A 22,658-nucleotide genomic window follows, 5' to 3' on the forward strand; every position below is an offset into this window, starting at 1 on the left:
TCTGCCTTCGATTTTTGGAATCATTTCCAATATGGTGAACTTCATTTGGGAAACATTATTTTCTCAAATGGCACGAGCTAAAAGAATTACATCAGACCCAGATAAAGCGACACAACGAATTGAGGAAATTGCTACTAAATTCCATAATAGAGGATATCCAGACAATATCATCAAAGAATCCAAACAAAAGATTACAAATACAGACAGACAAAAACTGTTACAACCCAGTGTCAAAAAACAACAGACCCGTATAGTGGTAGTTTCAAAATACTCGACAGCCACCACAAAATTCAAACGGATTATACATCAACACTGGTCACTATTGAATTTGGAACCGGACTTCAATCAGATATTCATAGAACCTCCGCTATTTGCGTTTACCAGAGCACGTAACCTTGGAGAATTGGTACAACACAAACCTGTTACCACTACCAACTATACAGGCACCAAACCATGCCTCAATTGCGGAAACTGCAATAGCATCATTCGAGGAAACACAATTAACCACCCAATGAAAGGTCATAAGATAAAACTTAAGGTCAATGCCACATGTGATACTAGCAATGTCATCTATGCTTTAAAATGCCCATGGGGAAAACTGTACATTGGCAAGACGGAACGAAAAATCAAAATAAGACTTACTGAACACAAATCGAATATCCGTCTTAAAAATACCAAATCTTCAATAGCAGTACACTTTCATGAAGAAAAACATAATATTTCCCAAATGAAGTTCACCATATTGGAAATGATTCCAAAAATCGAAGGCAGAGATAACACCAAATTTTTACTCCAAAGGGAAAACACCTGGATCCAAAAACTATCAACACAAAAGCCATTTGGCTTAAACGACAGAATTGAACTCTCTTGTTACCTATAAGGCTGCTCATGGACTGATCAAGTACTTCCTGTGTAAACTTATGATCATGCATAGTTTGTATTTTTTTCATATGTTTACTTATCATTTATATTTGACATTTGTTATTATTGGTTACCATGTATATTGTCGATCGTAATACACTACCCTACCCCCACTCGCTACGCCCATTGGTACATTCTTCCCTCTCCCGAACACATCCACACACACACAACTTCGGTCACACTGACCGAACTAATTGATATTCATGTGGAGTTCCCAGTTCACCTTAGTTCGCTACGTTAACATTACTCTGTTCCTTTAACTTGACATGAGTCCATTTTCACTTTTTACACGTCACATGATCGCGTCTTTTTGAATCTTACGAAACGTGGTCAGAGGCGTCTTCGCCCGGACCCGCGTACACGAACGGATCGGCAAGCACTTCGTCATTAACCTCCAGGTTAGTTCAATAAACCTAGCACCCGGGTACTTACTCTAGAAGCTAACTTATCATTTTCTTTACACACGTAACCTAACACGTCCTTTATAACTTTATGCCTGCAGAGCAAGATAAACGTGATACACGTAAGAACTGTTTAACACAGTTGATTTTTTCACGGGCCCTTGGTTTTATTAAGGTGACCCTGCTAAACGACACTTATACTCACCGTACCACGTTCACCTGCACACCCTGACCCTTCCCCACCCAGCGAGTATCCCCACGATCTGACTGACAGGTTGTTTACCTTTGTTTTTTGATTATAGTGTCCTTTCCCTGATGAAGGGGTGCACGATAACCCCGAAATGCATTGGATGTATTTAAAGGATTGTGTCATGTGGTGAAAATGAACTAACAAAACCAATATCATTGAATTAATGTGGAGTTAAATCACGGAAATCTTGATGAATAAACAATTTATCTAACTACTACCAAAAAAGCGTGAATCCTCTGTCTCGATAGAGGAAACAAAGTGTGCATACAAGGATGGGACCAGTGGTCCACATGTTATAATTAACGTCGAGGGACGCCTGACGTTACTTGCATAGCACCTTAAATCGGAGAAATTTCTTTCAAATTTAGCTGTGCGTCAGCCCTATCAGCATCATTGTCACACTCATGGTTCACACACTTATTCCTTCTGAAAGTTTCTTCTGTGGGGAATCCGCAGCAGTGACTATGGAGAAAGAGAGTAGGGCTGGACATCCACCATTTATGGAGATTTCTACCTACAACGCCTTAAAGCCCTGTTTACAGTATAGGAGTCAACGTACAATGCGGAAACCAGGATTGAAACCAATGTTGTCTACAAAATGGATCTATGTTGATACAACGCATGTTATTACAACGCATGCTTTTACAACGCATTTTTTACAACGCAAAAACTTTTACAATGCATGTATTTACAACTAATGTTTTTACAACGCAGGTACCTTTACAACGCATACCATTACAACGTAAGTATTGGTAAATATATATTAATTTTATAATCGTAAATTAATTAAAAAAAATATAATTTAATGTAATTTAATTTAAATTTAATTTTAATTTATTTTTACCCTGTACCCCCAAAACCCAAAACTGACCCTGAACCCCAAAAATACCCCTTTACCCAAAAACTAAAAACTGACCCTGAACCCCAAAAATACCCCTTTACCCAAAAACTAAAAACTGACCCTGAACCCCAAAATACCCCTTTACCCAAAAACTAAAAACTGACCCTGAACCCCAAAAATACCCCTTTACCCAAAAACTAAAAACTGACCCTGAACCCCAAAAATACCCCTTTACCCAAAAACTAAAAACTGACCCTGAACCCCAAAATACCCCTTTACCCAAAAACTAAAAACTGACCCTGAACCCCAAAAATACCCCTTTACCCAAAAACTAAAAACTGACCCTGAACCCTAAAAATACCCCTTTACCCAAAAACTAAAAACTGACCCTGAACCCCAAAAATACCCCTTTACCCAAAAACTAAAAACTGACCCTGAACCCCAAAAATGCCCCTTTACCCAAAAACTAAAAACTGACCCTGAACCCCAAAAATACCCCTTTACCCAAAAACTAAAAACTGACCCTGAACCCCAAAAATACCCCTTTACCCAAAAACTAAAAACTGACCCTGAACCCCAAAAATACCCCTTTACCCAAAAACCCAAAACTGACCCTGAACCCTAAAAATACCCCTTTACCCCAAACATATAACATTTAAAATATAATTATATACTTACCAATACTTACGTTGTAATGGTATGCGTTGTAAAGGTACCTGCGTTGTAAAAACATTCGTTGTAAATACATGCGTTGTAAAAGTTTTTGCGTTGTAAAAGTTGCGTTGTAATGGTATGTCGTTGAAAAAGTTGCGTTGTAAGTCATGTTTCCCATACAAAATACGCCTCCCAGTGCATGATAACGATTTTCTTTAACCTGCTTCAGGTTTTCTTCTATCATCGCAATCAGTCTTAATGTTGACAAAGTCTTTGAGTCTGGCTACACTATCACCATGGCAACAACATCACTGAGCCACGAAGGCACAATATTCCATGTAGCAACAGAATTGAATTCAATTTTTTTTTTTTAATGCAAGGGAATTCAACTGCGATAAGGGGAGTTATTGTATCACCCCATACTGGAATATTGCTTTATTCCTTTTGGTGATTCGGTAACTATTTACTGAATTCTAAAATGGGTTTAGTACGTCTTAAAAAGGGATTTAGTAGTTGCAAACCCTGTGATTTAGATAATAACATAACGCGAATTTGTAAAGAGTACGTTCACCCATGGGCCTCTAGCTGCTGAATAACATATGTTTATTGTTCCTCAACTCAATGGTACTCCTTTTATGGACCTCAGAAGAATGAAAGGCTGCGTGGACCTGCCGGGATTTGAACCTGTGACCCGGAGGTCAAACACAGGCCCCTACAGTTGATGCATAGATTCACTAAGCCAGAAGGCCAAGCTAATTGCAGGATTTGCAACCACTAAATGGATTTGTACATCGGGCCCTCAATGTAGCCGCAATCACAGCCTGCAAGTCGCTAAAAGAGATCACTACTGTTCTTAAGTTTTTTGCCTACGTGCTTATATATATATATCCTTATTGTGCTCAAGAATTGTCCATGATTCCTCAGCAGCCCCTGGTTTGCAGTCACCTAGGCACTTCTATTTTGAGGCCTCTTCACAAGTTCTGTTGTTTCGCTTTCAAGCAGCCTGAGCACAAGCCAGGCTGTATGCTCTGCCTCCTTTGTATTTCTTTCAAGCCCCGGTAAGCACTAAAGTTTTACGACTGCTTTTTATCAGACACTTAACTGGTTTCAAAAATGTCCAAAACAAGCCTGTTGCCAAGAGTGAACCTTGTGCTTCCTGGAAGCTCTGTTTACCTTTAGCAAAATCCCCTGTTCGGTATTAACAGCCTCAGACACCATAAAAGTATCCCTACAGATTCTCTCGAGTCCAAACCCTGGCAGACAGCCGAGGGAGGGCACGGATGGAAAGGGGGAGGCGGGAGGGGGCGGTAAATCGTAGAACTGGAACAAAACAGGAAGTGCAGAATTCAGCATGTGCAATGACCCAGGTCTGACTTCAATGCATGCAATCAATGCTGCCCTCGAGTCACAAAGCATCCTGAACCCCTAATCTAATGTGCAAAATGACCACCAGTCGTGAAGCAGGATTGATTGAACTTCACACATTGACAAATACTATAGGAGCATTGACAAATACTATAGGAGCATTGACAAATACTATAGGAGAATAGGACAATCCCGCCAGGAAAGTGGAATTCACAATTTGTAAAGTTAGTTCAGACCCAGTCGGTTAACAATAATTGAGGGGGGCCCCCTGCAAGGTACGAGGAGGGCCCCCTCCGAACTCTATCAGGGGCTCTCTGTCCGAAGTGCTGTGTCGAGGGGGCCCCCTGGAGCTTGGGGCCCACACTGCAGGAGCTGCGGGGGGGCCTGTGTTACGCCCCTGTTCAGACCCATAGCATCACCCACACACCCACTCAAAGTCCCACACAGGCAGTCACAGACCCACTGACAGATCCATGTAGGTACTCACACACCCACTCACAGATGCACACAGGCACTCACCCACCCACTCACAGATCCCACACAGCCACTCACACACCCACTCACAGACCATGCAGGCTCTCACATGCCTACTTACAGACCGATAGCACCGCTCACACACCCACTCACAGACCCACACAAGCACTCATACCCACACATGCACTCACACACCCACACAGGCACTCACACATCCACTCACATACCCACTCACCGACCCACACATGCACTGGCATAAGCACTCACAGACCCATAGTGCCACTCAAACACCCACACACAGGTCCATAACGCCACTCACACACACTCACACAGGCAGTCACAGACCGACTCACAGACCCATGCAGGCACTCACATACAATCACAGATGCGCAAAGGCACTCACACACACCCATTCACAGAAGAATAGGCACTCACACACCCACTCACAAACCCACACAGGCACTCACAGACCCATACACTCATTAACACACCCACTCACAGACCCATGCAGGCCCGCACACAGGCACTCAGCTACTCAGACCTACACATCAACTCACAGGCATACACATTCACAGACCCAGTCACAGATCCACACAGGCATTTACCCACTCACTCATAGAACCACTAAGGCACTCACATACCCACTCACAGTTGCACTCACAGACCCAACAATCCCTCACACACTGACACACACAGACAGTCACACACCCCCTCACAGACCCACACCCCCTCACAGACACACAGAGGCACTCACACACACACCTTCAGGCCCATAGCACTATTCACACCAACTTACAGACCCACAAAGGCACTCATAGACCCACATAGGCACTCACAGACCCCCACAGCCACTCAAAACATCCACTCACAGACCCACACCGGCACTCACAGACCCACACAGACACTCACAGACCTGTTGCACCAACACACCCACACACCCACACATCCACTCACAAACCCACACAAACACACCCACCCACTCACAGACCCACACAGGTACTCACACATCCACTTATAGATCCATAGCACCACTCACACACTCACTTACATACCCACACAGACACTCACTCACCCACTCACAGACCCATGGCACCACTCACATACCCACACAGGCACTCATACATCCACTTACCAACCCACATAGGAACTGACACACCCACTCACGAGACCCACACAAGCACTCACACACCCACTCAAACCCACATAGGAGCTGACATACCCACTCACAGACCCACAGAAGTACTCACAGACCCACATGGTAACTAACACAGTCACTCACAAGACCCACACAAGCACTCACAAGACCCACATGGACACTCGCTTGCTCACTTACAGGCATATAGCACAACTCAAACACCCACTCACAGACCCACACAGGCACTCACAGACCCACACAGGTACTCACAGACACCCACTCACAGACCCACACAGACATACCAACTAACTTATGACGAAATACCAACTAACAGACCCACACAGACAGACCTACCCACTAACAGACCCACACAGACATACCCACTAACAGACCCACACAGACATACCCACTCGCAGACCCACACAAACCCTCACACGCCCACTCAGAATCCCACAGACACTCACACACCTATTCACAGACCCATACAGGCATTCACACACCCAGTAACAAACCTGCATAGACATACCCACTCACAGACCCTCACACACCCACTCACAGACCTAAACACACCCACTCACACACCACCACAGAGACACACGGAGATACCCACACAGCCACTCACAGACCCATTCACCCACACACCCACTCACAGACCCACACAGATACTTACACACCCATTCACAGACCCATACAGCCACTCACAGATCCATACAGCCACTCACAGACCCATACAGCCACTCACAGACCCACACACACACTCACACACCCACTCACAGACCTAAACACACACTCACACACCAACACAGAGACGCAGATACCCACACAGCCACTCACAGGCCTATTCACCCACACACACACTCACACCGCCACTCACAGACCTACTTACTCACACAGCCCCTCACAGACCCACACACTCACACACCCAGTGACAGACCCATAGCACCACTCACACACCCATACAAGCACTGACAACCTAGTGTCCAACCCACACCCATAAAATCTGTAATACATCCACTCACAAATTCACATGCCCACTGTATTAAATGAGTTGCTGTTTTAAATGAGTGTTTTTGGTTGGGAACTGAGTCACGGATACGTCTCAAATCCTAAATGTGCTGCTTTGCATTGAATGTGTGCTTTTGGTTTGTGGATTTGTGGCGGATCCACAGAGCCACGTAAGAAATGTTGGTGTCCGATGTTAGCATTTGTGAACTCACTGGACCTCGCAGCTTTTCATACAATGAACGTCCTCTCCAACCCGGCCAAGGGAAAAACTCCCCCCCCCCCCTACAGCTGCTGTGATAGTATGATAATATTATTAATTTGTATTATTCCTAGCAACTTTGGCATTGACATTATTGCCCTTTGTTAGTTTTTAAATCATCAGCAGCAACATTTGTGCATCTGTGTTGCCCAGACAGGAAGCACACCAGTACCGCCACTGTAACAGGAGGCAGACCCACCACCCCTCCCACACTTCCAACAGACGCACAACATGCTGCACAACATTCACAATGCTCTACAACACATATTAAAAACTTTAACAAAGCCAATAGTTCTGTCTAAACACTTATAACGCCCCAAAGGCGAGACCTATTGGCTATGCCAATGCTTGTTGCAATTGGGGTGGCTTTGGCAGGTTGTTATTGCAAGAGTCGGTGGGGAGTTGGTATGTTACTAATCTGCTTTCAGATAACATATGTTAGGAATAGTATCACTCATTAGTAGTATAGAAAGTATAATCAAACAAACTTTTACAAAACACACTATCGCCAGTAGGTCGTTATAGTTAGGACCAAAGTTTCCATAGGAAAAGCATTTTTGTTTTGCCAATAAGTTTGGCGCTGCTCGACTAATCTTTACAAAATTTCAAAAAACGTTCCCTTTTTAGGTTTTGCCTGCAGAGTTTGAAATCTATTGTTTTTAATATGTCTAAAAAAGGGGCCTCTCTTATCAGTTCCCAAGGCCAAAATACTCATCCCAATCCGCTTTAGTGGGTGGAACTTTTTTTTCTTACATTAAGGCTGCACAGCATTTACTGTTTACAGATACTTCTCTTCCCCTGGCTGCATGCATTTACAATACTTATCATCTACTAAAGTTGTTCACACTGTTTAAGCCTCATTAACTGTTAAGACTTTGGAGACTGTTAAACTATAAGATCTTTTCCCAGGGAAACAAGCATTTGCAATGCAATAGGTCTCGCATTAGGAAAGTTTGAGCTATTGGTATTGTAAATGACAATTTTTTTATTTATGTGTTGGTTTTGAAAATAGCTAAATTAATAGCTTTGTCATTTACAATGCCAATAGTTATAACTTTCGGAAATGTGACACCTATAGCATTTGTAATGCAATATGTGTTGTATTTACGTGACTTAGATGTATTGATATTACAAATAACAATGGCTTTTAATTTTTTTAATAATTTATACTTAAATAAAAGTTATTGTAATTTATAAAGGCAATAGCTTAAACTTTTGTAAATAACTTTTGTGAAGATTATGTTCATTGTATTTTATTGTGACGAAAATCCAAGAACAGAAGTGAAATATTAACATCTTTTTGTGACATTTGTAATAAAGCTTGAAACACTGAGAGAACATATTTGAACCAGTTGTTGTTGAATGGTTGCACAGATTGATGCTGTGGTGGCTCTGGTTGATGTTGTGGTGGCGACGAGTGATGCTGTGGCGTTCAGTGATGCTGTGGTGGTGCTGAGTGATGTTGTGGTGCCCCCGAGTGATGTTGTGGTGCCCCCGAGTGATGTTGTGGTGCCCCTGAGTGATGCTGTGGTGATGCGATAGATAGATAGAGTGAGTGCGATAGATAGATAGATAGATAGATAGATAGATAGATAGATAGATAGATAGATAGATAGATAGATAGATAGATAGAGTGAGGGCGATAGATAGAGGGAGGGCGATAGATAGAGTGAGATAGATAGATAGATAGATAGATAGATAGATAGATAGATAGATGGCGATAGAGTGAGTGCGATAGATAGACAGAGTGAGGGCGATAGATAGCTAGACAGAGTGTATTTATGTCGCATTGAGTAGAGTAAGTATGAGGTGTGTAATTACGTAGCATGTAATTATATGGCACTGAGTGATATTGTTTGGAGTGCATGTTGCATTGAGTGCAGTGTAATTATGTGGAGTGTAATTATGTGGCACTAAGTGGTATTTGGAGTGTATGTTGCGTTGAGCACAGTGTTATTATGTAGCAGATAATTATGTGGCACGAGTGGTATTGTATGGAGTGTATGTTGCATTCAGTAGAGTGTAATTGTGTGGTGTGTAATTATGTGGCACTGAGTGGTATTGTTTGGAGTGTATGTTGCATTGAGTGCAGTGTAATGTAGTATTTAATTATGTGGCACTGAGTGGTATTGTGTGGAGTGTATGTTGCATTGAGTGCAGTGTAATTATGTGGCGTGTAATTATGTGGCACTGAGTGGTACTTGGAGTGTATGTTGTGCAGTGTTACAAAGTTGCCTACAGACACGCGTTCCAAAATTATCTCAGGATTTTGTTAAAAAAAAAATCACACGGTGTCTTGGCACATTTGCACTTAGTGTTAAGTTTCCTTTAAAAATAATATAAATAGGGGGGGACCGGGGGCATGTATGAATATGCCCTCCTCCACATTTCTCTTTCTTCTTTTAGAACTTAGTTAGTTGGGGCGACAGGCACACTGCTAGTTGGGGTTAGGCAATAGCCGTATGCAGGGGTGCAGGGTGGGGGGATGGGTTTTTTATTTTGTCTTTGGTTCTTGTTTTATGGTTTCTTTTTCTTCACTCTCTCTTCACTTTTCTTTATAAGTATAGTTGGTGGAATATCCTGACCCCGATCGTTTTCTAATATCTGGTGATCATGCTTCAGTTATTATTCTGACTGTTCTGGGTAGATCATCTCAGAGGACTGGCGCTTAACGTGGATCGTATATTGTACTATCACATATCCTGCTTCCCATACGTAAGCGTAGGCGCCTCAACTGTTTTTGCATTTGCTTGTATATATCCTGTTTTCTGCCTGTTCACCTCGTTATTGTACCGGAATGTATGGCACCCGATATGTCTATTTTGTTTTTTTTTGTCTTAAAATAATAAAAAGATTTACCAAAAATAATATAAATGCAAGTGCAGATTTTCTAACGGTTTGTCTTTAAATAACATGCAATCCACAATTGTACGATTTCTGTGAGCTTTGTTATGCAGGCTGACACAAAAAAATATTTTTTAAAAGCTGCCGCCTAATAATAGCCCCGGCACCTCTTTTGTCACAAATTAAGCACTGGAAAAGCGGCTGTAAGTAACCAGCACTGCGCAAAGCATCTGAGCCACAAACAACAAGGAACGGCAGCTGGCTGTGAGCACGTGCATTGGGTGATAGCGTCTGTAGCTCCTTTCAAAGTAAAATTAACACAAGTGCTAAAAGTCTCAGCTTTTTCCCTCTAAACAACCTGTCCTCCTGAATATTATGATTTCTGTGCTGTTTCTTAGGCAGGCTAACAGAAACATATTTCAAAAAAGCTGCCACATAATCAGAGCCCCGGCACCTATCCTGTCACAAATTAAGCTCTATAAAAGCAGCTGTAACCCGCACTGTAAAAGCGGCACTTGCTAAGCCAACAAAACAAAAAAACAAAGTGCAGGGTCGTGTTGGCGAGCAACATGGAGGGCCAGAGTGCTGTAAAAGTAATATGGTGGTGGGGGCAGCATTCAGCTGGATGGAACGCAACATACAAGGGAGTGGGAGACAACAGAAAGATGGTGTGGGTCGGGGGAAGTAAGACGGTAGATAGGGTGGAGGGCAGCAGCAAAGAGCTAGTGAGCAATATAGATCCAGAGGGGAAGAAGCACGTTTCCCTCAATGCGGGTTAATTAAAACCCAGTGTCACTGAACGTTTTTTGTAAAAAGTGGTAATATTTTTGCAGTATTGTCTGTTACGTTGGTAATTCTGTGTGCTTTAAATGAGGTTGTTCGCTTTATGATTTTATAATAAAGACTGTGAAAACTTTATACCCGGGACCCTCGGAACGGCTGCTGCAATGGCTCTTCCCACTATTGCCCCCAGTTGGGCGGGGATTCTGGAATCGCTGTACTGGCGCCATGCAGGGTACTACTAAAGCCCTTATCTCACTCGGTATTTATTTACAGGAAAGGGATGCGGCTGAAGTCAAAGACATAAAGGAAGACACAGAAGCCTGATTGAGGAGAGTTCGGCAGGCTGTTACTTTAGTGCTGGCAAGGCTGACCGGCATCGCTTTCTCAACGAAGTGCAGCCGCAGGACCATAAAATGCCGTTCGGCCAAATGAGATGCCGAAAGGAATTGGAGAGACCTACTACCGGTGCTGACTGCGTCACCCCCTCCAATGCGGCGAAGTACAGAAGTGGAAAAACAAGATCTTGGTATTGCTGTGTGGGGGGAGGGGAAGCAGGGCAGCAAGCGAGTGGGAGGGAAGTGGGAGGGAACAAGCTTATGGCGAGTGGCGGGGGAGCAGCTTGGAAGCGCGCATTCCAATGAAGTCTGGTGCGAGGCGTGGGGGGCGGGGAAGGGGAGCAAGCGAGTGGGAGGGAGTGTGAGTGAGGCCAAGCGCGCGCCTGGCGAAACGTCACGCTTCAGTAAACTACATACATTGGGAGGAATCCGCTTGGAATCCTCTTGGTCAGAGAGTTTGTTTAAACTACATTACTCTCGTCTATTTATCCCTGCGGGATAGAATAGTCAAGACCAAAAAACAGACAGCTTCGAACAGTATGGGGGAATGCTTGCTTTTTTATAACATTATTGTGTTAAGCAGAAGCTTTAGCCTTAGAGGTTTGTGGCATTTCCTATTCATGCATCAGTACCTTTCTTTGCACTTTCTATGCATTATTGGACCAATCATACTACTATAAAGGAAGTCATAATTGCGGTTAAAAGGGGCTTGATTTAAATGGCGCAGCAGGTGCAGTGGCACTGGGGCCAAAAGTTGTGATAACTCCACTAAACACCCAATATTGCTATATTTTACACTACACAGGGAGTCATAAGTGCAGTTAACAGGCAGACACTAGGGCCATGATTTCAATAGTGCAGCAAGTGCAGTTGTACCGGGAGCAAGAGCTCTACGCACCCCGCTAAACACTGATTGTTGCTATATTTTACAACTAAACAGGCAGTCACACATGCAGTTATCTTTCAGGCATTAGGGTCACAATTTGAATAGTGCAGCAGGTGCAGTGGCACCAGGTCCAAAAGTTGTCAGAATTTCTCTGAACACCTAATATTGCTATATTTAACTACTAAACAGGCAGTCACAGTTGTAGTTAACTTTCAGTTAAAAGTGGCTTAATTTGAATGGTGCAGCAGGTGAATGGTGCAGCAGGTGCAGTGGCACTGGAGCACAAAGCTCTAGGGACCCCACTAAATTTAAAACAGATTTTTGCAAAATGTTACCACTAAACAAGACAGTCACAAGTGCAGTTCTAGCTGGCAACAGGGTTATAGTTTTAATGGTGCAACAGGTACCAAAAACTCTAGGCACCCCACCGAACATCGAATGTTGCTCTACTTTACTATTAAACAGGCAGTCACAACTGCAGTTACCTTGCAGTCAACAGGGTCATGATGTTAATGGTGCAGTAGGGGCAGTGGCACCAAGGCCACACGCTGTCATAACTCCTCTAAAAACCAAATATTGATATATTTTACTACTAAACAGGCAGGCACAAATTTTGAGGCCACGGCCCCTTTCTCCACCACTCTGTAAACATGCTTCCTGGCACACTGCTGTTTGGGGGATAAAGTCCCCTTGGCTCCAGAGGAACCTTAAGGGGCAAAAAGCCCTCCTGTTACCTCCAGGAAGTCCCACACAGCAGGATTGCTGAGAGGTCTTCAGAGGCCACGCCCACTTTCTCCACCACCCTGCAAACGTGCCTCCTGGTGCACTGTTCATTGGGGGATGAAGTCCCATTAGATGCTGAAGGTCCTTGGGGGCCAAAAAACCCTCCTGTTACCTCCACTTAGTTCCACAGACCCCGATTGCTGAGAGGACTTGGGAGGCAACGCCCCTTTCTTAACTAGTCAAACGTGCCTCCTGGTGCACTGCTGGTTGGGGGATGAAGTCCTCTTGAATGCTGAGGGGTCTAGGGGGCCCAGAAGCCCTCCTGTTACTTCTAGTAAGTCCGACACAGCAGGATTCCTGAGAGCTGGTCAGAGGCCCAGCCCACTTTCTCCACCCCACTGCAAACATGACTACTAGGTAAAAAAACATAGAAATTCACTAAAAAACAAAGGTTACAGGGACTTATAGTTACGAAGTAGAATTTGAAAAACCTTAGAAATTTACTTAAAAAACAAAGATTACAGGGTCTTTATAGTTAAGAAATAAAAGTTTAAAAACCCACAGAAATTCACTGAATAAAAACAAAGGTTACAAGAGTTTTATAGGTAGGCTCAGATTTCACTCGTACAAAACCAGTGAAATTCTGCAGTTATTGTTACCTGAGCTAACTATAACTTACGGCCCAGCAATGCACTGCTTATAACCTGACATATCACATCACTCATGACATGGTCAGTGGCATCACTGATGACATCTCAAATGACATCACTAATGACATTACAATGACATCATCCACAGAACCACTCACACACCCACTCACAACCCCATACAACTTCTCATATGCGCACACACACACACACACACAACCACTCACATACCCATTCTCCAACCCATACCAGTACTCACACACTCACTCACTTATCCATAGAACCACTCACACACCCACTCACTCACTCATACAACCAGTCACACAACAATTCACTCACCGATACAGTTACTGATACAATCAGCCACTCACCCATACAGCCACTCACATGCTCATTTATTCACCTACACAGTCACTCACACACCCACTCACTCAACCATGCAGCCTCTCAACACAGCTACTCAGTTAAGCATACAAGCACTCACACACTCACTCACACACCCATACAGCCATTCACACAGACACTCACTCTCCAATACAACCACTCACACACCAACTCACTTAATCAAACACCCACTCATTCACCCATACAGCCACTTGCACACCCAGTCACTCACTCATACAGCCATTCAAATGCCCACTCACCCATACAGTCACTACACACCCAGTTATTGACCCATATAGCCAGTCACACAGCAACTCACTCACCCATACAGCCACTTACTCACCCATTCACTCACTAATATAGCCACTCTCACACAATCTCACTCACCCACACAGCTACTCACACACCCACTTATACACCCATACAGCACCTCACACGCCCATACACACAAGGATACATATAGTCACAAAGCCACTCACATAATATATGTTAAAAATAGTATCACTCAGTAGTAGTTCACCTAGTATATTAATTTAACTTTTGTGGTAGGTTAATATATATGTTTAACACCCATAATCTCTTAAAAACACTTACACTCACTTGATGATTTCATCGGTGATGTCATTTGAGATGCCATCAGTGATGTCACTCACCATATCATGAGTGATGTAATATGCGAGGTCATAAGCAGTGCATTGGGGAGGCATAAGTTATACTTAGCTCGGGTAACTATAACTGCTGAATTTTCACTGGCTATGTATGAGTAAAATCTGAGCCTAACTATAACGCCCCTTTAATCTTTGTTTTTTTTAAGTGACTATATATATATATATATATATATATGCGCTCCAATTTCCGTAACTCTGGACTTCCATCCTACGGTAAAAAAGCACTCACGGGGGGGTTGTTTGGGTTATTTTATTTTCACCAGCAAACAGACACTACATCAACAGACGCGTTTCGGTAAAGAACCTTCATCTATGTTTACCGTAGCGCCATCTTAGACACAGTTTTAACCGCATATGCGTGTTATTGCAATCAAAGAAGGACTCAATAACAATAGCAAAGACCTTCCAAAAGAAACGGCATCTTAGAACGCTCAAATCAAACTGGCATTCACCAAAAATGTGAAATATATACACAATTATTCACGCCCATAGATGGACTCAATGTAATGTACACGGCGTTCCATAACAAATATATATACAATTATTACAATAATTACAAATAAACTGTACATATTGACAAATCAGATCCCGCCCTGAATGGGCATGCAATAGAAACATAAGGAAAGCACCCGCCTGCGAGTGTCCAGCCCAGGTGTTTTTTGGAGCGGTAATAAATATATATATATGTCTATATATATCTTCAGCGAAGAACGGACCCAACCAGCTCCAATTCGCAACCAGAGGGTCAGAAGCACCACAGCACAAACAGGGTCCAACACTCGTTTTCAGGTAAGTTTTTTTATTGTTCTTTCAACACCATCGTGCAGACAAGGAGGACGTTCAACACGTTTCGGTGATTGCCTTCGACTGGACCATAGAGTCCCGCAGTCCAAACAGTCCATTTAAAGTGAAAAGTGCTTAAAGTCCCTTCTTCATTTCCATTAAAAACAGACTAGACTGTTAACCCTTCTAATCACTTGTTTTTCAGTGGCCATTTTAGACTTTCATTTATGTACACAGTTTGATGAGCAAAGAAACATGTAGGTGAAGTACCCTATGACAGAAAATTGCAAGTTAAACCTCTTTGGAGCAACATCACTCCCATCATGACTTCTTAGTTAAAATACAAATGTTCAAGAGTTGCATAAGAATAAGGGAAGTAGGTATGGGGTACAATGTATTCCTAATAACTATATCAAACAATTTCAATAATTCATAACAAGCATCAAGAAATTAATCATCAATGGCAAGATAAGGGAAAGTAAAAGTAAAGGGTAGACGGATTGAGGGGAGAGATAACAGTTATCTATTAGGTCAATCAATCAATTATACTACTTATAAAGTGCTGAGTGCAATGTGCAAATTATCATATGTAAACATATTATGTGCAAATAGCATTAATGTGCAAAGGCGCATTCCTATCCTTGACCTTTCACATATCCCTTCTCAACCAGGTCTACCCTATCAGTCTATATACATTGAGGAGCCGAGGAGGTACGAAGTAACCCACTATCTGTTTTACGATCAAGCTATATATATATATATATATATATATATATATATATATATATATATATATATATACAAATACATATACATACATATATACACACACATATATTCCATATGAAGTTGCTCCCAACAGTGAAGGCGCCGCACACGGACGTGTTTGAATACTTTTATTGCAGGGTACGCAGGGCACAAACATCACAAGTTCTAGCATTCAATCGCCAATTCACCAAAAGCATTTTGGGTGCCTTCAGCCCTTTGTCAATGGTCTTGACTTCTCAGGAGATGAGGCAGCAATGGCTTGCATCGCACTCTCGATGGTTGTTATAGTCTCGCCCTCGTGGGCGTGTTTGTGCCTTGCATTATGGTCTTGGTAGTTTGCCTAAAATCCCCAGTGGGTGCCGCAGTATTCTCCATGTGATTCAAAATTAAAAAGCCTCAGTGGGTTGCTGTAAACAGGCAAGATTTGTGCTCTGCTCATTTAATTCCCTGCTAATCAGACACGCAGTTCATGACCCACCCTGTAGTTTGCGGTGCTAGACCTGCACTGCAGGCGGTGGGGCGCCCCCACGACCAGAGCTGGCCGCTTACATATTCTATATGAAGTTGCTCCCAACAGTGAAGGTGCTGCACACGGACGTATTTGAATCCTTTTATTGCAGGGTATGCAGGGCACAAACATCACAAGTTCCAGCTTTCAATCGCCAATTCACCAAACACGTTTCAAGTGTCTTCCGCCCATTGTCAATGGTCTTGACTTCTCAGGAGATGAGGCAGCAATGACTTGCATCGCACTTGCGGTGGTTGTTATAGTCCCACCCTCGTGGGTGTGTTTGTGCCTTGCATTATGGTCTTGATAATTTGCTTAAAGTCCCCAGTGGGTGTCGCAGTATTCTCCATGTGATTAAAAATTAAAAAGCCTCAGTGGGTTGATGAAAACTGGCAAGATTCGGGCTCTGCTCATTTCACTTCCTGCAAATCGGACACGCAGTTCATGACGTACCCTGTAGTTCGCAGTGCTAGACCCGCACTGTCGGCGGTGGGGAGCCCTCGCGACCAGGGCTGGCCACGTACATATTCCATATGAAGTTGCTCCCAATATATATACACACACATATATTTATATATATATATATACACACACACACACACACACACACACACACACACACACACACACATATAAATATATACATATATACACATATACATATATATACACACACATATATACACACACACACACATATATATATACACAGATATATATATCTATATATACACACATATTTATACACACATATACATATATACACACACACATGGCTTTTGTCATTTTACAGCTCGGCATGGAAAGCACAGTGCTAGTCCTATGCTTTACGACTTTGCTGTAGAAATTGCAAAAGACTTTGTCCCTTTCTATCTCGGTGTGGATGGCACTGTGTTAATCCTATGCTTAAAGACTTTGATAGAAAAGCAGACATTTGAAGTGAGCAGATCTCCACCCCCCCTTCTCCTCTCCCGGTCTTACCGTCCAATCCCCCCATCTGTGTTATAGATACCCAACCTCCTTTGCCCACTCGTGCCCCCACAGCCCCTTCTCCTCTCCCGGTCTTACCATCCAATCCCCCCATCTGTATTATTAATACCCAACTTCCGTGGTCCACTCGAGCCCTCAACCCCCACACTCTCTCCAAAGCCCAATCCCCCCGGCACCCCTCACTAACTCTCCTACTCTTGAGCCCTACACCAAACCCTCCTCCTCACAACCCCAACTGGCACACCCGGCCTTCTCCTCTATCTATATCCACAACACTGACTCGGCTTCCTCCTGTTCTCCCCCCAATCCGGATTAATCCTCCACATCACGTCTCTCCTCTCTTGCTCCCAAGAACATAACCTGCCATGACACCCGTCTCTCCCAGTCTCCTAGTGAACCTTCTCCACTTTCTTCCGCCTCTTCCATTAACCCTACCACCCACCCTCATGATGCTTCTAATCCACCTAATGCCCCGACCTGCGACACGCCCACTCCTGCTGCATCCTCAACACTGGACTCTCTATGCTCTTCCCCTGATGATCTACCCCGGATCAATCACTTCCCATCCCCCACCATAATCAACTCCTCATCGGCACACCCAACCCCCCCTCATACCCCTTACTTTCCCCTCATACTAATAACACAGTTTCCTCTACACCCCTATCTCCCTCTGAATTCCTCCTTACCCCATCTGATGATGCTCTTCTTCCTCACCCTCTACGCATAACGTCCCCCATTAGCCCCTCATTACTTTCCACATCCTCCCTTCTGATCCCTCCCTCCCACTCCCCTTCGTTCTCTCTTCCAACCCATAATATGCCTAAAACGCCACCACCCCACTATCCCCTCGGCCCTTTTTCCAACCCTTCCTCCCAATTTGAACGCCCCGCCTTGTCTATCTCCTATGCACCCTCTCTCCCCAACGACGATCCTCTCCCTCCTCATAATTCAGGTATCCTCCTGCCCCCAGGCTATCTCCCCCGTCCCCCCTTCGATCTTCTATCCTTAGAACACTCTTACCCCTCTAACTTCATAAACACGATTGAACCACATCATTCCTCACTTCTTACACGATCACTCCTTAATGTTGAAGTCTCCTATCGTCCCTTATCATTGAACTCACCTCCCTCAGAACTGATGTTTCACTCCTCACCAAAGCCCACTCCTTGATCCATGCACACTCACCGATCTCTCCACATCACTCTATCCCCTCTTCCACTCACTCTAATACCCTTCCCCTCAATTCTCCTTCTATCTGCCCACATGGCTTCGCTGCCAACATATACACTCCTCCTGGAGAGGCCACCAACACCAACATTCCGCACTCACCACCCCCTGCGAACGTCTCTACCCCATCCGAACCCACTGAAATTGCCAAAATCATCCCTCCATGCTATGCCATCAACCCCCCCTCCACAGCTCTACACCTGCACGACAGCCCTAGAAATTAACCCTCTCTCAAGGTCTCTCGTATCTCCTTCATCATCCCTTTCCTACACTCCCCTTAACCATCTATCCACCATCCCAGTTCTCATTGGTACAAGCAGGCTCCCCCTACCTCCGGCGTCACCTAGACCCCCCGACTACTCAGACCTGTCCCCCCACCCAACTGCCCAACCCCACCCCCCTCTCGTGCATGCTAATTAACTGCCGATCCCCCTCCTGCCACACAACTGAGATTGCGGAAACCAGTCTCAACGAAAACATTGACCTAGCATTCCTGACTGAAACCTGGCTCAAACCTCACTCCACTCCTATCCTCGACCTGCTGATCCCCCCGGGTACTCCATCATTAAGAAAGATAGAAGCGAACAAATAGGAGGTGGCCTTGACCTAATCTTTAAAGAAGGCCTTAATATCTCGACAGTCCATGTCCAAGACCCCTCCACATTTGAATACCTATGCGCTGATATCAATATACCTGGCTCCCCCGCCGTCAGGCTTCACACTATCTACCACCCTCCTGGTAACAGTATCGCCTTTACCGAAGAGATGTCTGATCTTATTGCCCAAGCATCGCTTTCCCACTCAAAAAATCTCTTTCTTGGGGACTACAACATCCACTGGAATAATAATAATGACCTAGTGGTCTCCTTATTTAAAGGCATCATGGACATCACTGACCTGACTCAACTCTGCCAATCCCCGACTCACGCCAAAGGTGCCACCCTTGATGCGATATTGGCTAGCAAGGATCTGGCCTCCCTCCTAAAAATCCTTCCTGTTGACTGGTCAGATCACCACCTCATCCTCTTCACCTTGAATTGCTCCATTTCGTGCCCCGCCCCCAATGGCAGTCTACCTCTGATACCTACTCGAAAACTTCACCTTATTCCGCTGGTCGAATTGGAATCCACTATTAAAACTTACTTACTCCTCCCTCCTCTCTCCCACAGCACTAATGACCTAACTGACCATTACAATAACTCTATCATTGATGCTCTCGACCAAAGCGCCCCAATCAAATTCATACAACAAAAAAACTTCCCGCCCAAATCCTGGTTCAATTCTGACCTCAATAGTGAGAGACAGGCCCTCAGACAATCATAACGGACCTGGAGGAACCATCCCTCCTCTAACAATCTGGCCCTCCTTAGAAAGGCCAGAGCACACTACAAAAAACACATATTCAATGAAAAAGCCTCACATCTCTGCTCCCAACTAGACCAGGCCAGAAACCGCCCCAGAGAACTATTTAGCATTGTTAAAAAGCAAACGTCCTCCGGCCCCCCCAAACTTCTATCCTCCGTTGAACGATGTGAAGAAATCTCCAGCTTCTTTTCTAACAAAGTCAACTCGATTTAACTCTCCTTTGCAACCACCCCTCTCCCACCACAACCACCCCCACTCATCTCCCCCCACAACATCCCTAACACTAGTTCATCCTCTCCCACCCCACCTCAAGTTCTCTCTAAACCCCTCACCATTCGCCCCCAATATGTCCCCACTGTCACGTGCCACTATGCTAAAAACTATGCCTCATGGAGTGAATTCTCCCCTGTCTCAGAAACCGCTGTCACCAATATCATCACAAACTCAAACCATCTTCTCACACCAAAGACCCTCTTCCTGCTCACCTGGTTCAAGAACTCAAACATGTCATTGCTCCGATGTGGACCAACATCATCAATTCCTCTCTTTTCTCGGGCTGTGTTCCTGCCTTCCTTCAACTAGGCCAAATCTCCCCCATCCTCTAAAACACCTCTACTGACCCTAACGACTTGAACAACTTACGCCCCATCTCTAACCTTCCTTTCCTCTCAAAAGCACTGGAAAAATGTGTCCTATCGCAACTTGATAACCACATCGCCTCATTCAATCTCCTTGACAGATTCCAGTCTGATTTCAGAAAAGGATGCAGTACCGAAACTGCCATGCTCAATATTACTGACGACATTCATTGCTCCTTAGACAAAGGTGAATCCTCTCTACAAATCCTCCTTGACCTCTCAGCCGCCTTCAACACTGTCCATCATCCCACCCTTCTTAACACCCTCGAAGTTCGCTTCGGTCTTGAGGGCACTGTACTCAAATGGTTCTCTTCATTCCTTCAAAACAGATCCCAACAAATTAAGCTCAGTCACTGCCTCTCCAAGCCCCAACCTGTCTCACTTGTTGTTCCACAAGGCTCTATTCTCTCCCCTACCTTATTTAACCTATTTATGGAACCTCTCACCCTCATCCTCAAACAAGCTAAACTATGCTATCACCTCTATGCTGACGACACCCAACTTTCCTACAGGATTAAATCTCACAATGACATCCTCCACCTCAACGAGACACTGATTAAAGTACAAACTTGGTTCCATCTTAATCACCTCAAACTTAAACCGAAAAAAACTGAAATCATCCTTTTCACTCCCAAAAATAACTCCCTCCCCATTCCACTTTGGATTAAGGATATACCAGCTCTCAACTGCTCCCTCTCCCCCTCGAATTCTGTCAAATCCTTAGGCATCAGCATTGATTGTAACCTGAATCTCATCCCACACATCAACAATGCTGCCAAGGGTGCCCTCTTCACCGTCCACCACCTCAGAAAACTCAAACCTTTCATACCAGCAGACAACTTTAAAACCGTTGTCCAATTGCTTGTCCTTTCCCGTATTGACTATGGTAACGCCACACTCGCTAAAGTCCACCTAGCACCGATCAAATGGGTTCTCAACCTTCCCGCAAGACTTATCTCAAATTGTAAAAAATTCGACCACATATCTCCGGTCCTAAAAAACCTCAATTGGCTCCCAATAGAAAGTAGATCCACCTACAAGATTGCATGTATCACACACAAAGCACTTCACCAAAAACACCCCCTCCTACCTGGCAGAGAAATTGCAAAAAGCTGGGTGCTCCAGGTCCCTGAGGAGCTCTAACTCCCTCGTCCTTATCCCTCCTAAGCTCAAGCATAAAAAAGCCCAATCCCGTGCTTTTTCGGGGAACGCCCACACAATCTGGAATTCTCTCCTCAAACATCTTCAATGCAACCCTTCGTACCCCCTCTTCAAAAAGAGACTCAAAATACTCCTTCTCAACAAATATTGGGGAACGTAATTTCTCTTTATTCTGACACTCTTCGCTCCTAGCCCCCTGTTTCTCGCCTCCTCTCAACCCCTTCCCCACCTTCCATCCCTCATCCCCCTGTCTACACCCTTATCTCCCTCTAAATTTCTACACTACCCCACCCCTAGGGATCTCCATCCCCTCCACTCCCCCCTCCCATTCTAATACCTTGTTTTATATCACTCATATTGAAATGCACATTGTTTATTTGATTGCAAATGTTTATCTCACTAGTAAAGCGCTCTGATACCCTCAGGTCCAGTAGTGCTATATAAAACCTTGGAAATAAATAAATAAATAAATAAAATGTTTCTTTTTTACACTCACACATATATACATATATATAAATGTATATATATATATACAAAAACATATATATAAACACACACACACATATGTATACAGACATGCAAACGCACATATATACTATATATTGTCAGAAAAACAAAGGAAAATAAGTCCAACTTTCCATCA

The 22,658-nt window shown here is 44.0% G+C and overlaps 1 protein-coding gene across 2 annotated transcripts in view; it reads right to left on the reverse strand.

The window, feature by feature from the left end:
* The window catches only part of RBKS (ribokinase), a 572,657-nt gene that overhangs the window by 400,429 nt on the left and 149,570 nt on the right, over positions 1-22,658 (reverse strand). The gene's annotated exons all lie outside the window — the stretch shown is intronic.

Source organism: Lissotriton vulgaris, unplaced genomic scaffold, assembly GCF_964263255.1.
Source record: "Lissotriton vulgaris unplaced genomic scaffold, aLisVul1.2 SCAFFOLD_1000, whole genome shotgun sequence".
NCBI lineage: Eukaryota > Metazoa > Chordata > Amphibia > Caudata > Salamandridae > Lissotriton > Lissotriton vulgaris.